A 25,184-nucleotide genomic window follows, 5' to 3' on the forward strand; every position below is an offset into this window, starting at 1 on the left:
AGTTCATTAGTTTGCCCATCAGGTGGAGAGTATAAGTGGTTACAGCATCTCTGGGACAATTGATTGTTGGAGAATTTCACTTCTCTGATTTTTATTTATTTATTTTTTAAAGAAAAGCTCTGTCTCTGTCTCTTTTTGCTTTTTGGAGGGGAAGGTAGGGCAATTGGGGTTAAGTGACTTGCCCCAGGTCACATGGCTAGTTTTTTTTTTTTTAATAATAAGTGTCTGAGGCTAAATTTGATCTTAGATCCTCCTGACTCCAGGGAAGGTGCTCTATTCACTGATCCACCTAGCAGCCCCTACTTCTCTGCTTTTTAAAAATGTGTTTATTGATATATTTAGTTTGAACACAATCAGCCAATTTTCTTTTAATGGCTCCCCAACTAACCCTTTCTCCTCCTCATAAAAACAAGGTAAACTGTCTAATATAATGATTGTGATTAAGAGTACATGCAAATTTCTACTTTTATAGTTTAAATTTGTAAACAGTACAAAAGGATAAATTAAGCTCTTTGAAAAAGGGAGAGATTTGCTCTTTGGTCTTCCTGTCACTTGTCAATAAGTGGTTATTGACTGACTGACATATTTCTAAAACACAAAGTTACAGCTATGCCTCATTTATTTCCTTTACTTTCAGGCACTATAGTAAGCAAATGAAATAAAAAAATGATTATAGCATTGGTGAATTAATTTATATTTAAAGGTTTTTAAAACTAAAATGGAAAAAATATCATGTGTATCTCCCTTTGCCTTGGAAGATCTGGGTTCAAGTCTAGCCTCTGACTCATACTGACCTTGTGCATGGGTCACAACCCCCCAGCTTTCCAGCAAATTCTTTATGACTCTAAGTTGCAGAAACTGTTCTGACTTACATTTGTAAGTTTCCTCTCTTGGGAGCTCTAAATACCAAGGTAATCACAGGATTATTGCCTATTCTATATGATGTTCCTCATAACTCCATGATGTTGAGGGAACTGGCAGGTGCCAGGAATAACAAATGATTTTTTAAAGAAAGATTGTAAAAATGTGGAGGTCCTTTATATAAATATAATGTCATATTCTAATGATTAAAGGAGGTTAGTGAGGGGGCGGCCAGGTAGCACAGTAAGTAAGAGCACCAGCTCCAGTGTCGGGATGACCTGGGGATCAAATCCCGGGCTCAGACACTTAGCACCCACCCAGAAACACCTGGCCGTGTAACCTTGAGCAAGTTACTTAACCCGGACTGCTTAAAAAAAAAAAAAAGGAGGTTAGTGAATAGAATTCAGACTGCGAAGTCAGGAAGATACATACTGAAAGTCTATGTTGGACATCTACTAGGTGTATGACACTGGTTGACCCCAGTTATCCTTTTTGGATCTCAGTTTTCTTGCCCATAAAATGAGGGGTCATATTTAATGAACTTTAATGTCCTTTACAACTCTAAATCTACGAATCTTAGATTCTGTGAGATCAAGATTCAGTCCAAAAGTCAAAGCCAGAAATCTACAAGGTCAGAGATAAAAGAAAATAAACAATAAAATGTGTTTTTAGTTCAGAAGCAGTGGGTTCAAAGCCTGGGGAAGATCTACCTAGAGTTACATAGAAAAGTAATGTGGAAGAAGGAGCAGTATATTTTGTTTTTGCTTTTTGGAAGGGGTAGGGCAGGGCAGTTGGGGTTAAGTGATTTGCCCAAGGTCACACAGCTAGTAATTGTGTCAAGTGTCTGAGACCATATTTGAACTCAAGTCCTCCTGACTCCAGGGCTGGTGCTCTAGTCACTGTCTAGTCACCCAGGCGCCCCAGTAGTATGTTTTTGTCGTGAAAATAAGTTTCACATAAAGAATTGGTCCCTGATGGCATCACATTGTAGTGTTAATGTGCTACTCCCTTGCTTTTCCCTCATTTTATTCAACTAAAGTTGATGGAATTGGGGTGGCCAGGTGGCGCAGTGAGTAAGAGCACCGGCCCTAGAGTTGGGATGACCTGGGATCGATTCCAGGCTCAGACACTTAGCACCACACCCAGAAACACCTGGCCATATAACCTTAAGCAAGTTACTTAACCCAATTGCTTAGGGGCAGTCAGGTGGCGGCAGTGAGTAAGAGCACCAGCCCCAGAGTCGGGATGACCTGGGATCGAATCCAGGCTCAGATACTTAGGATCACACCCAGAAATAACTGGCTGTGTAATCTTGAGAAAAAAAAAAGTTGATGGAATTGTGGACTCTGAAAACACCTATTATTTTCAAAGTACTATAGTAGATAAAAAGATATGGTTTCTGATCACAGTGTGTTTATAATCTAGTAAAATAGTGCTATATATAGACACATAACCTCAAAGTAATGTTTAAAAGTTGTCATATGAACAGTTTAAAAAAAGTAATAATAGGAATTTTAGAGAAAGGAGAAATTGTTTCTAACTGGGTGGTAAAGGAATGCTTCATGACAACAGTTGAGGATAGGACACTGGATTGTGTTTTGAAGGAAATGTATAAAAGTTGTTCGGATAAAGTGGTGGGGTACTTCCTATTTCCTTTCCCTTTGACGTCTCATCCTTCCCTGTCATGGCAATCCTTTACCTAGTGACCAACACTGCTTTCTCCATCCCTATTCCCAAGCAGGTAAATAATGGTGGGAAAATATCCCAAAACCTTTCTGATTGAACCCATCACAATTTCATCTAAGAGAAATTTAATTGAATGCTCACTGCTCCTTTGTTCTTTGATCAGTTTTCTTCCCCATTCTCCACATAAACTGGTTTTTGGGCTGATCTTTGAAGGATTGGTAGGATTCCAACTGGCAGATATTAGAAAGGGTGGGGAGAGGGAAAGGGGTGCATTCCAGGTAGAACAGTGTTATCTGATTCTACCAAAATGCCTAGGAGAAGCTAGGAGGGTGTGTAAAGAAATGAGCACTTCAATACCATCAAAGAAACCAGTCTGGGGAAAAGAAGTCCCATCAATTAAGCCATCATCTCCTTGATGCCTACCTCCTTTATATAGTCTGTTTTCATAAGATCAGAGCTAAATTCCTATGCTTCTAACTTCATTTCCTATCTTCTAACTCCTCAGGCATTTCCAATGAGCTTAGGTCTGATTGAGTGCAACATTTTTTTTTTTATTCTCTCAGGTTATGATTCAGATTGTACCAGATTCATCAAATCAGCGTCCTATCATGAGCAAATAGTCAGCCACCTTCTGTTTGAGAATCCACAGTGAGCCCACTATTTTCAAAGTCTGTCCTCAGAACAGCTTAGTTATTGGTAAATTTTTATTACAGTCAACAGAAATATTCTTCTCTCAAACTTAGACGCACTGCTCCTGGTTGCAAATTTAAATAGATTCAGATTTATCTAAATTCTATATATTCGGAATCATTCAGAATATGACCCTATTTTATCACATTATCTGAATAATTTTCATTCATTTACTTGAAGACAAGATCATGTGTCTGCCTACCTGCTAAGATTTCACTTCTCAAAGTTCCTTTTCAGTTCCCCTTAAAGAACTTCCTGTGTCATGCTCCAGAGACCCACTCTTCAATATCCTGGCCTTCTGCATATGGATATGCTCCCACTTGTCAATGTGTCCTAAAATCACAGGGAAAAAGATGTGACATCCTCCAGCAAAGACACCGAAACATCAATGTGTAAGTTAGGTGTACTCTTAACCCCAAATCAACCATATAAAGATCATTTGGAGGAAATGGGCAAGTTAAACTTTTTATAAAGGAGATAAAACAAGGATATGAGAGCTATATTCAAATGTTTGAAAGATTGATATAGGGAAGAGATATTAGATTTATTCTACTTTGTTCCAGAGGGATGAACTGTGCAGTACTGGTGGATAGGCATTTTTTTTTAAATGTGAGCCTTTTTTCAATGCAATGAGCTATGAGTGGACATTCACATCTGACAAAATCTAGCAAAGCTGAATAAAATTTTTGGTCTGTGTTCTTTGTTTTGCAGATATTTTCCAAATAGCAAAATGTGATGATCTAAAATGTCTTTCAGTTATTCTTCATTTGTCTGCCACTCTGGGCATTGTGAAAATATCTTTTCAATGCTCAATATATTTTGTCATCTAGTTTCTTATGTTCAGGATTTGTTTGTACTAGTTTTACAAGGTTTTTGCACTTTATGAACTGGGGAAAAACAATGTAATAAAGCCTTTACTTCATTCTCCTCATCTTTGTGGATAAGATTCTGTTAGAAAGAGTCCTGAGATAAGTTGCTATCTTGATATTATTCTTTTATATCTAATGTTCTAAAGACTATTGCACAGATGGAGAAAATAATTGGATTTTGTAGTTGGATAAAAATATTGCCATGTAATTTAATCATGTCTAAGCTTCCTGAAATCATCTTCACTACAACTTCTTCAGCAGACAGTACAAGAAATATGATATATGCCTCACATTATTCCCACATGATTTTTATCTTATCTCTTAGGATTCTGTATTTTGAATTTTTTTTCATTCTGTGTAACTTGGAGACTATAAATATTTGGTATGGCAACATATGTTGACATGTTTTTTTAAAGTTTTTATAGATCCCCATGTTATTGTGGGAAACAGCTCAGTATGTGTTCATGGTCTGTCTCCAGTGAAGTTTATAGGCAAGTTCTCCAGGATATTTTGAAATTGATATTTGTAGTAAGAGGATGTGTTATCTGTTAGCCTATGAAAGACAGAAAGCTTCTAATGTTAAATTCTAGATATTCAGTGGGTGCAAAAATTTTCCTGACTTCAGAGATATTTTGCATGGTTCCTACTATTTATTTAGATAATCTACATTAACTACAAACCCTAGGCTTCTTAAGAATAACTTCTCTAGGGATGGCCAGGTAGCACAGCGAGTAGGAGCACTGGCTCCAGTGTTGGGATGACCTGGAGATAGAATCCCAGGCTCAGACACTTAGCGCCCACCCAGAAACACCTGGCCGTGTAACCTTGAGCAAGTTACTTAACCCCAATTGTTTAGGGGCGGCCAGGTGGCTCAGTGAGTAAGAGCACCGATCCCAGTGTTGGGATGACCTGGATCAAACCCGGGCTCAGATACTCAGCACCACAACCAGAAATAACTGGCTGTGTAACCTTGAGCAAATTACTTAACCCCGATTGCTTAAAAAAAAAATAACTTCTCTAATTACTGGTAGCAATGTCTAGGACTTCAATTGACACCATTGACATCTATGTTTCCACACACAAAACATGACTGCCATCTTATAATATATTGATGACATTTTGAATGTCATCAGAGTTTGCCTGTTTTAGTGGATATTATTGTCAGTCCTGGCTAAAGCATTTTCAGGATGCAAGGTACAGGTATTTCTTATTTGAAATACCTTGTCTGTTTGTGGTACCAGAAAAGCAAGCAATGTTACTCAATCTACTAGCCTCTAAAACACTTTGTCCACAACAGCTGTTTTGAGTATTGTTGGCTCTTAGGAACATTTACACCACACTTACAAGAGAGCTGATCCAGTTTGTGTCACAGCCAGAGCCCCATTTACCAGCATTTCAGGGTTCCTGCCATGCCTTCTTAGCTCTTATATGGGACTCAGCAAACAAAATCTGTCCAATACAAAGTGGTACACAGTAGAGTGGTGTGCTGGTGAATGTTTAATAACCACCTCTCTGAAAAAAATGTGAAATATACTTTTAAATTAAAATTTTATTTATTTTACATTTCTTTCATATCCTTTCTAAGTCTAGATAGTCAAGAAAGCCATATATAAAGCCTTATATTTTTGTATAGAAAAGCAATAGAGAGCAGAGGAGAAAAACATGAGACCAAAAATCCAAGGTTCCTCTCTCTGTCTCTTTCTCTCTCTGTGTGTCTCTGTGTCTCTGTCTCTCTCTCATAGTCTCTTAGACAAGCATATATTTGCATTTGAACAATGTGCTCAGATGCTAAGACCAACAGAGTTATACTCTTTGTAGCAGAATTTGAAGGCTTGGCAATTTAGCTTGAGAAAAGACCTCAGCCTCTGGTACTTTATGCTGCCAGGTGATCTGCAGAATCTTCCTAAGACAATTAAATAGAAGTGATTTAGTTTCCTGGCATGGCACTGGTATACTGTTCAGGTTTCACAGAATACAACAATTAAGTCAGCAAAACAGTGATAGGATGGAGGAAATGTACTGCTAACTTCATAACCGTGAATGTGAATGGGATGAACTTACCCATAAAACAAAATCTGATCATGGAATGAATAGAAACAAGAATCCAACAATATGTTTGTTAGAAGAAACATACTTCAAACAGAAAGACACACAGAGTTAAAATAGTGGACTAGAGCAAAATCTATTATGCTTCAGCTGAAGTAAAAAAAGGCAGATGTAGCAATCATAATTTCAGACAAAGCAAAAATAGAGTTAATTAAAATGGATAAATGGGGAAATTGCATCTTGCTAAAAGGCATCATAGACAATGAAGTATCATCAATGCTAAACCTATCAGTGTACCAAATGGCATAGCATCCATATTATTAAAGGTTAAGACAAATGAATTGGAGCTGGAACTCCAGTAAACTACAGTAGTGGGGGACCTCATCTTTCCCTCTCAGATAGATAAATTGAACCATAAAATAAATGAAAAAAAAAATCAAGGACATGAGTAGAATCTTAGAAAAGATAGGTATGATAAACATCTGGAGAAAACTGAATGGGAAAAAAAGAAGTATATATTTTGAACTGTACCTAGAACCTTTAAAAAATTAACCATGTATTAAGCCATACAAAACACCACCAAATGTAGAAAGGTAACAATATTAAATGCACTTTTTTATATTGTAGTAGAATAAAATTACATTTTATAAAATTGTGAGGAAGCATAGATTAAAAGTCATTATAAACCAAATAAACTAATCCTAAACAATGAGTGGATCAAAGAACAAATTATAGAAACAATAAAAATTTCAACAAAGGGAGTGACAACAAAGACACAAAATTTCAAAATTTGTAGGATGTGGCCAAAGCAGTACTTTGGTGAAAATTCATACCTCTAAATATCAATAAAAGATAAACATCAATATAAGAATGAAACAACAAATCAATGAATTGGGCATACAACTAAAAAACTAGAAAAAGAACAAATTAAAAATTTCCAAATAAACAACAAAATGGACATCTTGAAAGATAAAGGAAAGACCAAAAAAATTGAAAGTAATAAATAAAAATCATAGCTTGTTTTATGAAAATACACCCCAAATACATAAATCATTGGTTAATTTGAATATTTCAAAAAGAAAATAAAAACAAATTACTATCATCAAAAACAAAAAGTGAATGTGCCACTAATGAAGATGAAATTAAAGCAATTATTAAGGCTTATTTTTGTCCAATTATATGCAAGAAAAAGTGACAATCTAAATGAAATGGATCAATATTTGCAGTAATATAAGCTGCCAAGATTAACAGAAGAGGAAATAGAAGACAACCCCATCTTTCAAAAGAAATTGAACAACCCATTAGTGAAAGATGAAAAAATCTCCAGGATGAAATGAATTTATAAGTGAATTTTAAGAAAAGTTTAGAGAAAAATTGATTTCAATATTGTGTAAACTATTTTTTAAAAGTAAGTAAAGGAGTTTTGCCTAATTCCTTTTATGAAACAAATATGTTTTTGATATCTCAATCAGTCAGAGCAAAAGAAGAAGAAAAAAAAAACTAGAGACCAATTTCTTTAATGAATATTGATGCAAAATTTAAAATAAATTACAGCAAGGAGATTACCACAATATGTTACCAAGATAATGCCTGGGTAATATTTTCACAACAAATGAAAGACTGGATCAGTATTAGGAAAACCATCAGCATAACTGAGCATATCAGTGAACCAACAAAAATCAAATGATTATATCAATAGATGCAGAAAAGGCCTTTAACATAATTTGCAATATCCTTTCCTATTAAAAACACTAGAAAGCATAGGAATCAATGAAGCCTTTCTTAAAATAAGCAGCAGTGTCTATCTAAAACTTTGAGCATGCATTATCTTTAACAGCAATAAACTTGAAACCTTCCCAATAAGACCAGGGTGAAATAAGGATGTCTATTATCACCACTATTATTTATTATTGTACTAGAATCACTAGCTATAGTAATAAAACAAAAACAATTAATTTAATAAAAAAGTCAATGAGGAAATAAAAAACAATCATCACTCTTTTCAGATGATATGATGGTCTACTTTGTTGTTGATGCCCAACTCTTCATGACCCCATTTGGGGTTTTCTTGGCAAAGATACTGGAATGGCTTGCCATTTCCTTCTCCAACTACTTTAACAAATGAGGACAGTAATTAGGAAATTCATAAAGTAGTAAGTATTTGAGGCAAGATTTGAACTCAGGAAGATGTCTTCCTTACTCCAGTGCCAGTACACTATCCACTGCACCATCTATCTGTATCTCTCATATACTTAGAGAACCACAGAGAACCAACTAAAAAGTAATTGAAACAATTAACACTTCAGCAAAGTTGCAGGATATGAAATAAGCTCACACAAGTTATCAATTTTTCTATATACTCCCAACAAAACCCAGCAGTAAGAGAGAGATGTTCCATTTAAAATGACTATAGACAATACAAAATGCTTTGTATTCTACCTTCTAAGGCAAACCCAAGAATTATTTCAACATAATTACAAAACACTTTTCAAATAAATAAAGTCTGATTTAAAGAATTTGAAATATATTAATTGTTTATGTATATGCTAAGCCAATATAATGAACATGAAAATTATATTTTAGTTAATTTACTTATTCACTGCCATACCAATCAAACTATAAAAGTATTATTTTATAGAGCTAGAAAATAAGAAAAATCATCTGGAAGAACAAAAAGTCAAGAATATCAAGGGAATCAAGGAACAAAAATGTAAAGGAAGGCAATCTGACAATTCCAGATTTCAAACTTTATCACAGCATGGTAATCATTAAAATAATCTGGCACTAGCTAAGAAATAGAGTCATGAATTGGTGGAATATATTAGGTCTACAATACAGGGTAGTAAAATGGCCATAGTAATCTAGTATTCAATAAACCCAAATATCCTAGTTTTGGCAGTAAGAAATCACCATTTGACAAAAACTGCTGGGAAAACTAGGAAACAGTTTGGCAGAAAATAGACATAGACCAATATCTCACACTTTATACCATGATGAGGTCAAAATGGATAAATGATCTAAACATAAATGGAAATATAAGTAAACTAGAAGGACTTAGAAAACTATACCTGTCAAATCTATGGATAAGGTATGAATTCCTGACCAAACAAGAGATAGAGAGGGTTATGGGAAGTAAGATAAAAAAACATTGATTACAGGAAATTAAAAAAAAAACTTTTGCATAAACAAAACTAATGCAGGAAAAATTAGAAGGAAAAGTGGAATCTGAGAAAAAATTTACAGCAAGTTTTTCTGATAAAATACTTCATTTCTCAAATCTATAAGGAATTTAGCCAAATTTATAAAAAATAAGAGCCATTTCCCAGTTGATAAATAGTCAAAGGATATGAATGAGCAGTTTTCAGGAGAAGAAATCAAAGCTTATAATAGTCATATAAAAAAAACACTCTAAATCACTACTGATTAGATAAATTAAAATTAAAACAGCTCTAGGATGCCACCTCACACCTATCAGATGGGCTAACAAAACAGAAAAGAAAATTAACAAATGGTGGAGGAGTGGTTAAAAAAATAGGATACCAATGCACTGTTGGTGGAGTTCTGGTCCTATTCAAATTTTCTGGAGAGCAACTTGGAACTATGCCCAAAACTGTGCAAACCATTTGACCCTTCAATAAAACTACTAGTTCTATATCCCAAATAGATCAAAGAAAATAGAAAAGGACTTACTTGTACAAAATTCTCACAATTCTTTTTGTGGTGACAAAGAATTGAAAATCAATTGGATTCCCATCAATTTGGAAAAGGCTGAACAAGTTGTGGTACATAAAAATTGTTATGTAATGCTGTTGTATTGTAAGAAGTGACAAGCTTTTAGTTTTAGGGGGAAAAACACCTTGGAAGATTTATGTGAAACAGATCCAAAATGAAGGAATCAGAATCAGGAAAAAATTGTATACAGTAACAACAATATAGTAAGGATGAATTAACTGTGAAAGAATTAGCTATTGTGATCAATATAATGCACTGTTACAATTCCAAAGGATCCACAATGAAAAATGTTAGCCACTTCCAGAGAGACAGAGCGGATGAAATATGAATGTAGAGTGAAGCATGCTTAAAAAAAACCTTTATAATTTTTCATATTGTATTTTTGCCTGTTTTCCTTTGCAACAGGGCAAATATGTTTTGCATGAATTCATATTTAATGAATAACAAATTGTTTAACTTTTCTAGGAGGTAAGAGTTTTGGGAAGGAGGGAGATATGGAACTCAATTTTTTAAAAAAAGATTGTTACTTTTTTTACATGTAATTGTGAAATATTTAAAATATACTAAAAAAAAAACAACCATTTAAGCAATATTTCACCCCTGCCTCCCAAATTTTGGTGACACAAAGAAAGACAAAAACACCATTTATTCTCAAGGAGCTAAAATATCTAATGGGGAGACAAAAGGTAAAAAACAATGTACAAACAAGATATAGACTGTTTGTATTGAAAATAATTTCAATGGGAAAAATAATCACTAGATTAAGGAAGAGTGTGAAAGGTTTCTTGCAGGAGGTGGGGTTTTAGCTGAGATTTGAAGGGAAATCAAGAGGAAGAAATGAGTAGATTAAGGTATCCAGGCATGGAGAATAGGTGGTGAAAATGTATGGAGTTGGAGAAGAGAGTGTCTTTTGAGAGGAATAGCAGGGAGGCCAGTGTTTCTTAGTCAGAGTGTACAGAGGGGATGAACTAATAATTAATTTATGAAATTACAGTTTGGGGCAGACACATCTGGTTTTGGGGGTACTTGTAGGGAAAGGCCACAAATGCACTGGGAAATGGGGTGATGATCACACTTTAATAAAGCACAGAGGGTATGAGGAAAACAACACAGAAAGTCTAGAGATAAGCAGCCAAAGGGGTACAGAGGCAGACAACATGGTTATGTGGGATGGGAAAGGAGAGTGAAGGCAGGTAGGTAGTGGTGGGAGAGAAAATGAGGAAAGGGAGAGGCAGAAAACACCACTCATGCAATCATGTATTAGAGTTGGGAGCACTTGGCAGCATGGACCTCGTGGGGACGGAGGAATACTCAGTGGGCAGGAGTTTGGGGTTCTTATTTTTGTAAGGATTTTAGGTGGAAGAGACTAATTATTATCTATGGCACCTTGAGATTAGTCCATCGATATCCAAATGACTTCAAAGTTGTTAGTAAAACCTTTAAAGTTAACATATTCATGTCATCTCAAGGTTATTGGCCCCATTTGGTGTTCAGCTGGTCTTTTGGAAGTTTTCTGAGATTTATATATCATAGGAACAAAAGGTCCTGACAAAAAAGCCTAGAGGTTTGCCTTTATTAAGTGCATTTTTATAACAAGTGATTTTTGGTAAATATATAATACGATTTATAAATTATGCTTCTTTGATCTTTGGGGCAGTTTATATGTTACTTCTAGATTTCTCTTTGTAATCTCAATTTTTCATATTACCACTTTGTATTGTTATAAACTTACTATTTTAATTAGAAGGGGGAGAGGTGATGGGGGGACCAGAACAACATAAAATTTTAACACAGGGAAGGAAGATATAAGAATAGAAATGTAGAAGTCGGTGTTGCGGTTTAAACCCAGGGATGCCAAAAAACAAAACAAAACAAAAACAAAAACAAACAACTGTTGTGATTTAAACCAAGGGATGCCAAAAACTATTGAGGTAGGGTATCTGCCCATCCTAAAACTGTTGTGGTTTCATGATGTGTTGTGGTGGAACCATCTCAAAGAATTCAGAGTAAGACCACCTCTAATCTAAGTATAGGTATTTATTGAGATTGATGCCTCTCATGAAGTGGGCTAAATTCTAAGAGGAACCAGCAAATTTAGAAAAAGCATGGTGGATTTTTATAGGGTAAAGATACAATTACATAACAGAAATTTACACAGAATAGAGGAATATCATTAATATTTAAAAGGCAGGAGGAGTTTGTTAAGGGGTTAGGTAATGGAGAATGGGGTCGCATCTATGGTTTGGTGGTTAAACATTCTGGTCATTTTGCCCTCCAACTGGCTAGCTATTGTCTTGGGCTATATGGATGATGTGATTGTGATTGAATACAAGTTGTAGATGTTCAATAGGCAGTTGGAGATAATAGACTGAATGTCAAGAGAGATGATAGGCATTGATAAAAGATTTGAGAATCATCTACCTAGAGATATTAAAATCATGGGAGCTAATGAGATTTCCAAATGAAAAAATATAGAGGGAGAAGAGAAAAAGGTCCAAGACAAAGCTTGAGCGATACCCAAGGATAATGGGCATCACTTAGATGAAGATCAGACAAAAGGGATTAAGAAAGAGTAGCTAGGAAGGGGGAGAAGTAGGAAAGATTAGGATCATAGAAACATGGAAAAAAGAATATCAAGGAGCAAAGAGTGACCAACAGTGTCAGAAGCTGCAAAGCAGTCAAGAATGGTGAGGGTTGAGAAACAGAAATCACTACTGTTATGTTTCTTCTCCATATTTTATAGTTTCAAATTTATTTGTAGCTTAAAGTTAATTAAATTTGAATTCAGAGAACATTTGCTGAAAGTACAATATGACAATAACAACTATCTTAATTAAATATTTTGGAATGCACAATTAAGCACTACCATTTTTTCATTTAAAATTTTTAAAAATTCTTTTCTTCTTAGTGATTCTAGCATAGAAGTCAAACAAGCAAGTAAGTTGGTTTTCCTTTGTTACTAGGGAATTTGGGGGTAGAAGGTAAAAATGGAATATGAAAAATGACTTACTTATTAAAAATAATGTCTGTCTGCAAACAAATTGTTTTAAAGAAAGTACTATTGAGAAGCAGTGCTAATCTGAAATGGTATTTTTCCCTTTGTTTTATTAGGAGGTTCTAATAACTTTCAGGTACCTTTGCTTGCCTATTTTAAAAAGCTACACATATCTATGTCTCACTTTAAAAGAAATTTCTATCTGAAGCCTACCTGTAATTTTGCAAACACTAGCAATTGTAACCAATAAAGAAGATAATGAGTTGCATTCTCTAATGCTGATTGAGAAGGTAAAGAAAAAACCTCCTGGGGTTTGTAGGACAGTGAGTGTTTCTGCAAATATTGTTTCAGAGAGTGTATTTCTATACTTTGTGGAGGCAGAAGGAGAGACATAAACTGATAACATATAATTCACAACCAAGCAACGCTTCAATAGAGGAAACTTTCTAGATTTAGGGATAAAAAATGCTCACTACCCTAACAACCCACCCCCACCAACTACCTTCTGTTCCCTGGTGCCTCATTATGTATGTGTGTATGTTTGTATGTACGTACGTGTAGGTGTATGTATTTATGTGTGTATGTATGTATGTATGTATACTCTTTTCCCTCACTAGACTCTCCCTTCCTTTCCAGGGCCTTTTGTGGCTACTACTCTCAAATCATAGAAAAGCAGGAAATTTCAAAAGATACTCTAGTTCAGTCTTTATAGAGCAATACCACATCAATAAAATGTTTATTGATTGATGGAATTGATACCAGGGTCCTAGTGATTTAGAAGGGCTCAGAACCTGGAGAGAAATCTACAAGTGCTAGACATGTCTGAAGACCCACAAAGGAAATTGGAAGGAATGGTCAAAAAGGTAGGAGGGAAAGTAGGAGAAAATAATGTTGGGAAAACCTTAAAAAAAGAGGGTGTCAGAAACTGCAGATAACTTAAGAAGGATAAGAATTGAGAAGCAGAAATTAATGGAGTTTTTCTTTTCAATATCATGTTTTCTTCATTTTGTGTTTTACAGACAACTATGAATACATAGAACATTTTCTATGCCACTATGTTTTAACAATGAGAACGAGCGCTTTCCTTGCCAAGATTCTTTTTGATCCCAAGTCCAGTGCTCTCTCCACTTCCTAGAAGGCTGTTGATGTTTATTGATTTGAATTAAGTCATATTTCCAGGCTATATTTTGAGACAGAAATGACATAAAGAGAAGGAACCCAAAGGGTGACAGGGTCTAGACATGAGTGATTATAAATGACAGCAACATTACTAGGGAGACATCTTTCCCTCCCTTATAGTTCTTCCAGTGCTACAGAGAAGAGAAGAAAAACTTTGGCAATTCTAGAGCTTATTCTTGAGCTCTTGGAGCTATAAGTACAGATCATGTTGCCCTATTCCCCAATCTGTATGACTCTGCCTGTGTTCCCAAGGAAGTGGAGGAGACTTTGGAATTTTGAGAACAAGGTTGGCTTGTGTTTATAATTAAACAGGCCTGAAAAGCTCTGTCAGAGTAAGATTAGGTGGGCCTGTAATTACTGACAACTGTAGTACTATTATGGAACTCCAGTTATAAGCAGCTTTCTACACATTTTTCTTGGGAGTTACATCCAGATGTTTCCAGACTACAGATCATTTTGACTGTTTACATGAAAGTAATGGCTATTCTATCATAATCTGATGTTTTCATTGTGAAACCATCAGGTCTTCTCGTGGGATAGTATTCCTGGTATTAGACTCAGGGTAAGAAAGGCAATGGAGAACAGTAATATCAGGAGGAGACAGAGAAAAGTATCCTGAAGATACCCTCAACTCCCCAGGGAAAGGGGAATTTGGTCCAGCCTGAGTTAATGCTTTCTCTGTAAGGACAAAGGGTGCTTCATTTATTGATGTTGATTTTATTATCACTTCCTTAATGGGAGATCTTGGTAATGCATCTCCTCTAGACTAGGCTCACAGGGACAAAGCCAAGATTCCTCATAAATGGAGCCCAAATTTGAGAGCATGAGAAGAGGGAAAGGCTGCTCATATTGTAAATGAAGTCTGGAAGTATAAAACAGCAGGAAAACCTCATTTCACTTCCAGGGTGAGGTATTGAGGAAATGTTACATTTGAAAATTTCGAGAAGACTATAAATATATCTCACCAATAATAGAGGTGCAAAGGAAGGAAGGAATTGACCATCGTTAATGCTTAGGGGAGGGCAATGAAAAGAAAGAACAGACAAAAAATTCTAGGACAAGCACTGGATCAAGATCCAGGCAATAAATTGGCTAGACTAGGCAGCTATGTGGCACAGTGGACAGAGACCTCAAGAAGAGTTGATCTCAAATTCTACCTCAGATACCTACCAGCATGTGTCCTTGGACAACTCATTTAACCTTTGCTTCAGTTTTCTCGATATCCTGTAAAATGAGAATAATGATAATACCTGCTTCAAAGGAATGTTGTGAGGATCAAGTGAGAAGATATTTATAAAGTGCCTAGCACATTTTCTTGTATACAGTAGGCTATATGAAGGGTACTTATTGTTAATAATAATAATGACAATATTATGTCAATTATCAAGTATTTGTTAAGTTGTGTTCTATATACTAGAGATTCAAAAATTAAATAATTTCTACCCTCAAGGTGCTTACATTCTATTGGTAGAGGATAACATAGCTGTAGAAAATTAGTCACAGAGTATATACAAAGAAATTTTCACAGGTGAGACCAGCATCTAAAAATATTAGAATATGTTGGCTTTTAAGGGATCTCTATGTTCTACAAGACATAGAGAAGGAAGGAGTGCATTCCAGGCATAAGGGACAATGTAGGGAGATACTTTGCAGTAAACCTTAAAGGTAGGTTAGAACCAGACTATGAAGGACTTTAAATGACAAACAAAAGAGTTTGTGGTATATCTGAAGGGCAAAAGGGAACCATAAGAACTTATTGAGGAGGAGAGTGACACAGTCAGATCTATTTCTTGGAGAGATTAATTTGGCAGTTGTGTGGTGCATGGATTATATGGATTAGGAAGCAAAGGCTTGGATACCAATTAGAAAACTACTGTAATAATCTAGAAGAAAAATGATGAGAGCCCAAACTAGTGTAATAGCTATGTAATTCCGGATATATTCTGGAGGTTGTCATTGAGATTTCATATTTGATTCAAAGTGAGGATGAATAAGAGAGAAAAGTTAAGAGTTATTTTGAGATTTTAAACCTTAAGGACTGGAAAGATATTGGTGCTGTAAAAGAAGGTTTTGCCTCAGAGTAGGACAGAGCCAAAATGGCAGAGTAAAGGCAGGGACTTTCCTGAGCTCTCCCAAATTTCCTTCCAAACAACATTAAAATAACATCTCAAAATGAATTCTTAAGTGATAGAACCACCTAAAGAATGGGGTGAAATGGTGTTCCAGCCCGACAACTTAGAAGGTCAGCAGAAAAGGTCTGTCTCACTGGGGTGAGAATGGAGTGTAGCCTAGTACAGGCTATGCCTAGCAAGCTAGGAGCAGACCTTGGGGGAGGGGGTGACTGAATTGGTGGCAGTGGATTTCAGAGATCTTAGTACACAGATAGTAAAGGGATCAGACAACCAGTCAGAAAAATTTTACAAGGGACTCTTTGCTGGCACAGAGAACAGGACTTAATTACATTGTCCATAGACTAGCAAGAGCAGGGACCTGGATGGAAAAGAGTGCTTGTGGTCAATCAGAGACCAGAACATAGGCCAGGAGAGTAGTAAAGACACCTCTCCTTACAACATATCACCTTGAAGAACTGGAGACTTACAGACACTCAAAACAAGCTGTGAAAACAGCAGCATGAATATCTTGAAACTTGAGATAATGACCCCTCCATTCTGGGAGCAGAACCCAATTTTAAGATGAAATTTAAAGTCAAGAATAGACTGGAAAAGTAAGCAATCTACAGCAGGAAAAGAGCCTGACCATATAAAGTTACTATGGTGATAGGGAAGATAAAAACACAAAGTCAGAAGAGAGCATTGTCAAAAGAGCTACATGCAAGCCACAAAGAAAGACATTAATTGGTCTCAGTTTAAAAAAAAAAAATCCTGAAAGAACTAAAAAAGAATTTTAAAATTCAAATTACAGAGATACAGGAAAAGTTGAGGAAAGAAAAGAGAGTAACAGAAAAATAATCAAAAAGAGTAAATAACTTGATAAGGAGGCACAAAAAATATTGAAGAAAATATTAACTTTGAAGAACAGAATAGACCAAATGTTAAAAGAGGGATAAAATACAATAAAGAAAAGAAATCCTTAAAAAGCAAAGTTGACCAAATGGAAAAAAAATGATGTACAAAAATTGACCAAAGAAAACAATTCCTTAAAAAGTAGAACTGGCCAAATGGAAAAGAAAGCTCACTGAAGAAAATAATTCCTCAAAAATTAGAATGGGGCAAGTAGAAGCTAATGACTCAAGGAGACATTAAGAAACAATAAAACAGAATCAAAGAATAAAAATATAGAAAAATGTGAAATATGGGGAAAAACTAGTCTGGAAAATAGATGGAAGAGTGATCATTTGAGGATTTCTTTTTTTTTTAAGCAATCAGGGTTAAGTAACTTGCTCAAGGTTACACTGCCAGTTACTTCTGGGTGTGGTTGCTGAGTGTCTGAGCCGGGGATTCCATCTCCAGGTTTATCTCAACACTGGAGCCGGTGCTCTTACTCATTGTGCTACCTGGCTGCCCCCTCATTTGAGGATTTTTAAAAGGAATGATCAAAGAAAGAGCCAAGATACCATATTTCAAGAAATTATTAAAGACTTCCCTTATATCCCAGAAACAAAGGGTAAAATAGAAATTGAAAGAATCTACTTATCACCTCCTGAAAGATTTTCCAAAATGAAAACTCCAAGGGATATTACAAATTCCAAAACTCCCTGATAAAAAGAAATAAAAACTTCAAACAACCAGAAGGAAACAATTCAAATACTGTGGAGCTACAGTCAGAATCACAAAAGACTTAGGAGCTTCCATATTAAAGGACCAAAGGGAAGGAGAGAATTTGGAACTAAACTTTTTTTTAAAAGTAATGTAAAAATCTTTTTTTTAGCATAATCGGAAAAAAATAAAATAATTTTTAAAAGAAATTACGAAGTTAGGAAAAGGGGAGCACTTTGGAGAAGAAGAAAATATTTTGAACACGGAGATTTTGAGATGACCATAATAGGTCATTTATGTGGGAAATAGAATGGATAATCAGCATAGAGATGAAGGCTCGGTAGATCTGGGAGTCTTCTGAACAATGTGTATGGTTAAAATTGTGGAAGTGAATAAAGTTACTGAGAGTGTAGAGAGAGAAGGGAGGAGGGTCCGGGATAGAGCCCTTAGGACCATCAACACAATGAGGCTGGAATAAGTAATAAAGTAAAGGAGACTGAGAATGCAATTTCCCTTTATGTTGTTATCTGTTGGGATCAAGTTCATCTGGTCAACTTTTGTTTTATATTAATTATTCACACAATTGAAAGTTGCCAACTATGCATCTGCAATGTGGTAAACTTTTAGGCATGATTGTGTGATAGTTCCTTCATGTGGGAGCTAGGTTCCTTTCATAAAATAGTTCAGGTGTAAAAGAAGTTTATTCTGCTATATTAAGAGGATATCTCTAGGCAAAATGTTCTTTTGTTTTTCCTCTCTTTCATCAGTCTCTGTCTCTATCTTTCTCTCCCCCCCCCATCATCTTTAATTCTACCTCTATCTATATCTTTACATAGTCCTCTATATTTGTGATATACCTGTGAAGTAGCATATAGACAGCTGGCATGGGTAAAACAAACTAAATAAAACAAAACAGCAAAAAAACAAACAAATCCCAAGTTCAAATCTTGCCTGTAATATATTGGTTGTATAACCCTGAGCAAGTCACTTAGCCTTCTGATGTCCCTCATATAATTCTCTAAGACTATAAATTGAAGAGAAGGTACAAATTTGTACTGACTGCTACAGGGGGCTTCTCAATAAGAATTACATCTACTAGCAAAATCATAGATCTTATCCAATTCTCTCTCTCTCTCTCTCTCTCTCTCTCTCTCTCTCTCTCTCTCTCTCTCTCTCAATAATTCAATAATATTCTCAATATCATTTGCTTTGCCTTCTAAATATTTTCTCCTATATTTGTGTCTGGCCTGCTATTATCCATCTCTGCCTGTATTTTTCTTTTTTCTTGGACTGGCCAATTTAAAATTTGACCTTACTGAAATTCATTCTGTTCTTGAAGGGATCTGAACGAATCAGAAAATGATAGAGTTAGCAAAGGACCTCAAAAGAATATCTGCTTCAATTCCCAATTCTTAAGGTTATTGAATTTTATTCCTATTTATGTAATTTGTTTGCCACTCCATTCAGTTTACCAAAGTCCAATTGCATCACGTGACTTGCTCGTCTCTTGGCTTTATTACCTGTCAAGCCCATTTGTTATTAATTACGACAACCCTTTTATTCCCATATTGTTTTCTCATACATAAGGAAACTACACATACAAAAGATAACATTACTGAGCAAAGTTCAAAAACAGAAGTAGGACAGAGTCAGGCCTAATACTTAAATCAATGTGAATCCAGATGGTTATGTTTCTGCCTCCAAGATAATAGAGATAAGACAAAGATTCTCACAGGGACCACATGATCAGTCAGGCTTTGACCATTCGTAGTTAAGGGATTAAGCTTGTATGGGATTTATTTGAAGCATTCAGTCATCTTAATTGTCACTCTCTGCACTATTGATCGGATTGAACATTTGATTAAGCCATTAGGGCAGTAGAAGCCATAAATCATCCTTTTCCCCATTTTTGTGTGTCTTTAATCATATACTGTATACAGAAATAGACATGGCTATAACCTTTCTCTTTTCCATTTTCCTCCCTCTTAGATCCTTTAAAAAATGTTTCTTAACTTTAAAACCTTGGGGACATGGAGAAAATAAATATAATTATGTGCATACCATACAATATAAACAATAAATCAACTACTTATGTAATACAAAGATATGATTATATTAAAATGGTCCCTTGACGTTATAAATCATTTGGTTAGATTAAAATGTGGGAAAAGTTTTTCATGGATAACAGTAGAGTTTGTTTATATTTTGGCATAAATATAGAAATTTTCCATGTTAATTAAGAATTTTTTCTTAAGTGATCTGTTTATATTCCATGTTCTAAAAGCATTTTCTTATTAATGATGGTATTTCCTGTGGATACTCAGTTAATATACCGACACAATGTTATCATCAATATTGATGAGATTGCAACATACTTGTGTTGCTAGTCTTTATGAGCATTTTTTAAAAATTCTGCTTTTTCATCTTTTCTTTTTGTATGTACTTGTTAAAATTTTCAAGTGGTACTCATAATCTCACTAGGATACGATTTCATCTTTTGTCTGTGATGAACTTCTAAAAATATTTATGAAAATGTTGAATTCTGTTTTCATTGGTAGTACTGATGAGTAGATTTAAGTTTTTCAAATATGAAAATTATCTGTGAAATATAAACATGAGAGGGCACATAAGTGGAACATTGTCTTGGAGATTTGTAAAATGAGTGAGTTGTTAGCTCTGATACAACAAATACAAGATAATAGCAAAAATATATTGAGAAGCAATAACAGTTTGACATCAGTATTTGCTTGACTATTTCTTTTATGAAATTTATTATTGATCTTGACAAAATGTACTCTTACTTTTATGCCATGCATATTAAATTATGCCTCAGAACACATAAACCCTTTAGAGATGTTTACTTATTTGTTATCTCTAACATTTTGATTGATTTATCCTCAAGTGCTCTCAGGAGTCACCATCTAGGAAGGATGGAAATAAGCATTTGATAAGCTGCCTAGGGTTTAAAGACTTGAAATACATATAGTTCCTGAAACTTTTACCTTCTTTTATACTTCTCCCTTTATCGCTTGGATCAACCTCATTTTTCCCAATAATGATAATTCAAGGACTTACAAGGCTTTTGTATTCTTAGTAGTTGGAAGAAAACTATGTTTTTTATTTACTTTTCACCTTTGGTCTCACAAATGATCAAATTTTTGTAGAATCAAACAGAATTTCAGGGACCTCACATCCTAATTAGGAGAGACAAGATGTATAGGAGGCTCAGCTGCATAGAAATGGAAAGGTGTGGTGGTCTTTTGGGTAGAATGGCATGATGTATGATAAATCTTAGGAGTCCTTAGGATGGAATGGCAGGTCACTTAGCAATTCTTGGTGGTGCAAAGAACATGAAAATAGAGCCAGTGGTAAAGGTCAGCAGATTTTAGTACAAAATGTTATAGCAGATGGTAATGCCTACTGGTCTGCTATTTTACCAGAAGGAGAGGAGTTGTTCATCCAAGTGGTTTGAGAAACTATTTCTCTTTCCAACAACTATTGGGAAAGGGGGAGTGGGCCTAAAGGTTGAAGTAGGGCACTAGGTGCCTTCCTAGGGGGTAGACATTGGGGATATGTCAGCATTTAGCTGGAAGGAGAGCTCCAGAAGCCAGAACTAGTGTGGGAATTAGATTTTGGAGCCAACAAAACACCCAAATGGAAAAGCTTATCAGTAAATTAGAGATACAGTTTGGGGTCTTAAGAAAGACATCAGAGGTACACATAACCTCAGTCTCAAAGCTGATCTGTATGAGATATCCTCCTGATTGGTGGAGATCAATGATGAACTTATGTGAGGTATGGGGGCAGAGCTAGTGAGAGTGAAAGTGGAAGATGGCCTCAGTCTTTTCAGTATTCTTGGTGTTTTCTTCTGGTCTCTCATTCTCTTCAGACTTCTTGCTTCAGGCTTCTAGCTCTAAGAGAGAAGATGAAAGATGCCCATTGCACTTCAGGTCATTGAAGGAAAATATTTTAAGAAGACATGAGAGGAGGTGGTAGTCTCCATAATGTTGGCTTCTTCCCAGAGTTTTTCTTTCAGCAACTGGAAGTGGGGTTTGCATCTTACATTTTCTGCTTTGAAGCTGGAATACAGAAGTACTTGAAGAAGTACTAAAGAGACTCAGAAACCCGAAGAAAGCTCCAAGAATGCAGAAGAGACTTAAGCTCTCTCCCATTCTCACTCTTACCAGCTCTGACCCCACCCCTCACACAGGTGTGGGTATTGATTTCTACCAGTCAGGAGAGAGTTGTATAACAACAGGCTTTGGGACTGGGGTTCCATACAGCTTGGACCTGGGGAGTTAACTACATAGAGGTGTTAATTAAAGCTGTAGAAGTGAATGGCATTTCCAAGGGAAGAGTAGAATGGAAAGGAGAATCTTTTTTTTAATTATTGTCTTTTGTTCTTCATTCTCTGTTTTTTCACTTCAAATATAAATGGAAAATTGGATTGAAGATTCAGGACATATTTGAAATCAGAAAATTAATCTAATTGAGGGAGGATACTAAGCAGAAAGAAATAAAATACTGCAAATAAAAGAAATGCATGAGAAAATTGAATTACTGTTCAATATTGTTTTGAGAAAAATTGCTTTAACTAAGAATGTTAGAAGCAGTAATACGATTGCAGGAATAGAAAGATGAAGTAGAAAGTGACAAATACTTTATTAGCTTTGTTATGCATATGAAGATAACTAATAGGGTTCATTTTTTCAAGCAAGTTTGAAGATAAGAATTTCACAAAAAGGTAGCATTGGGTCTAGTGGGTAAAATGACTTCTCTAGGTCATAAAGGAAAACAGCTAGGATGAGAGGTGAGACGTTTGCATCATAAAATTCCTCGTTCAGTTTTATTCTATCTTGTTATTCAGAAAGACAATTTTACTTATGGATTAAGATTCTGTAAATATTGTTTGTAGCAATCATTTTCTTATTAGAGAGATGTTTTTAGCTTAAGAAAAGGAAAAAGAAAGATTGATTTAGAAATCCAGCATTCTACAACCCTATGGACTTTAAACACTTAAATTGTTATTTGTTTTTAATTTGCTGACCATATACTTGTTACACTGGGTAAGAGAGACAGTAAGTGGTATACATACTATTCATTACTGACAAGATGTAGATTTTTATAATTCAATAATGTCTGAGTTATACACTGTATCTAAGCCTTAGAATAATTTATAATCAATGTCTCTTTAGAAGTTAAAAAATCACCAGGAGACTTAGGATATAATAACTTCAGTGATCATAGTCAATTAACCATTACAGCCTGATTTAGGAATAAAGAAACTGGTAAAAATGAAAGAAAAGTAATGTAGCTTCCAGTTACTTCCAGAGGAATAGATTTTTACTTCTTAGTAAGATGTGGCATTCCCAGTAAGTAAAGCATTTCACTGCCCCACTTTCTCTTACTCTCTTTGTTTCTCTTTTTTTGTCTCATTCTGTCCTGTAGCAAAAAACAAACAAAAAAAATAGCTAAAGCAAAAATTACCTTGACAAAGTATGAGTCATTGCTGTTTCTCCCAATTTTATATAAGTGAACTATTTCATTTTTAAAATTTTCTATTTATTTAATTTATTATTTTAATTTATTTATTTATTTTTGATTTACAACATTCAATTCCACAGTCCCTTGAGTTTCAAATTTTTTTCCTCTCCCTCTCCTCCCTCCTTTCCCCCTTGGTGGCATGCAATCAAATATAGGATCTACAAATTCCTTCACATTAAACATTAGTCAAGTTGTAAAGAAAGATTATAACCAGTGGAGTGAACAATGAGAAGGAAGAAATAAAATAAAATGAAACTGAAAAAAAAAGAGCAAGTAGTTTGCTACAATCTGCTTTCAGGCTCTGTAGTTCTTTCTCTGGATGAGGATATCCCTTTTCATCATGAGTCTTTTGGAGTTATAACCTGCATTGCTGAGAGGAGCCCAGTCTATCCAAGTTAGTCGTCACACATACTATATGTCTGTACATATGTACAAAGTTCTACTGGTTCTGCTCTCCTTTCTCAGCATCAGTTTATATAAGACTCTCCAGGTTATTATGAAGTCTGTTTGCTCCTCATTTCTTATAGCACAATAGTATTCCATTATATTCATATACTACAATTTATTCAGCTATTCCCCAATTGATGGACATCCCCTTGATTTCCAATTCTTTGCCACCACAAAAAGAGCTGCTATAAATATTTTTTCATTAATGTACCCTTTTCCCACTTCTATGATCTCTTTGGGATATGTTCATAACTCCACCAACAGTGCATTAGTGTTCCAATTTTTCAACATCCTGTCCAGCATTTATCATTTTCCTGTTTTGTCATCTTAGCCAATCTGACTGGTGAGATGTGGTAAAAATTAACTATTTTCTCTTGCCAATTCTCTAGGGAAGCATTTTAAAATCCTGATATCAGTTATATTTGAAACTTTGATTTTGTAATTAAAGACAATTTGAAATTGATTATATTCATTAAATAATATTTCCATGAACATTAAGAGAGCTTTCTCTGTGATCTGTGTCCTGAGCAGTTTAAGTTGTGGTATACTTGTATGTATGTATGTATGTATGTATGTATGTTTGTTTTCTGGATGTATTGGAAGCTTTTCTTACTCTAATGTAGTGTTTTCCAACTTGTGACTAATAGAACCCTTGGTGGTTAAGGATATACTGACAGGGGTCTGGGAATGCATAAGTTCCCCAAGTATCATCATTTCAGTCTTATATAGTACCAACAGAACATGTTCCATAATCCAGTACAATAAATAGGCAAATTTACCTGCACAGACTGAATGAAAATTGCTAATATAGGTCTTTTTATTTTAAATTGGATGTAGGTGCTGTTGTACCTAATTAAATACATTTAAAAAAGTATTACTGAAAACATAATAGCTTTTGCCATATTTTCTCAATCAGTAGTTATTATCATGTTTATTTTATACTATAAAATGTGCCTACATACTAACCACTGGATCAAGAGTTCTGAATTGTTTATGTTTTCTCCAAACTCCCTATGCCCTGTACTGGGAAGAAGAAGGCGAATATATCTACAGTCATGGAATATAATTATAATAAGGAGGATTATTTTAGCTTTGTTGGAAGTTGATGAGAAGCTATAGTTCATGATGTCTACAGGAGTTTATACCAAAAGAGCCCCCAAAAGAGTAAATGGGATTCCTCATATGTAACTGGATATGCTGGGATGAATGAGTTGGCAAACTGAAAATTTTTTTTTGGAGGGAGGAAGGCAAGGTAATTGGGGTTAAGTGACTTGCCCAAGGTCACACAGCTAGTTAAGCATCAAGTGTCTGAGGCCAGATTTGAACTCAGGTCCTCCTGATTTTAAGACTGGTAATCTATTTACTGTGCCACCTAGCTGCCCGCAAACTCAACTTCTAATGAACATCCAGGTAAACCAA

Source organism: Petaurus breviceps, unplaced genomic scaffold (genome assembly GCF_028583685.1).
Source record: "Petaurus breviceps papuanus isolate PSGF00001 unplaced genomic scaffold, PetGlider_PUasm1.0 151, whole genome shotgun sequence".
Lineage (NCBI taxonomy): Eukaryota > Metazoa > Chordata > Mammalia > Diprotodontia > Petauridae > Petaurus > Petaurus breviceps.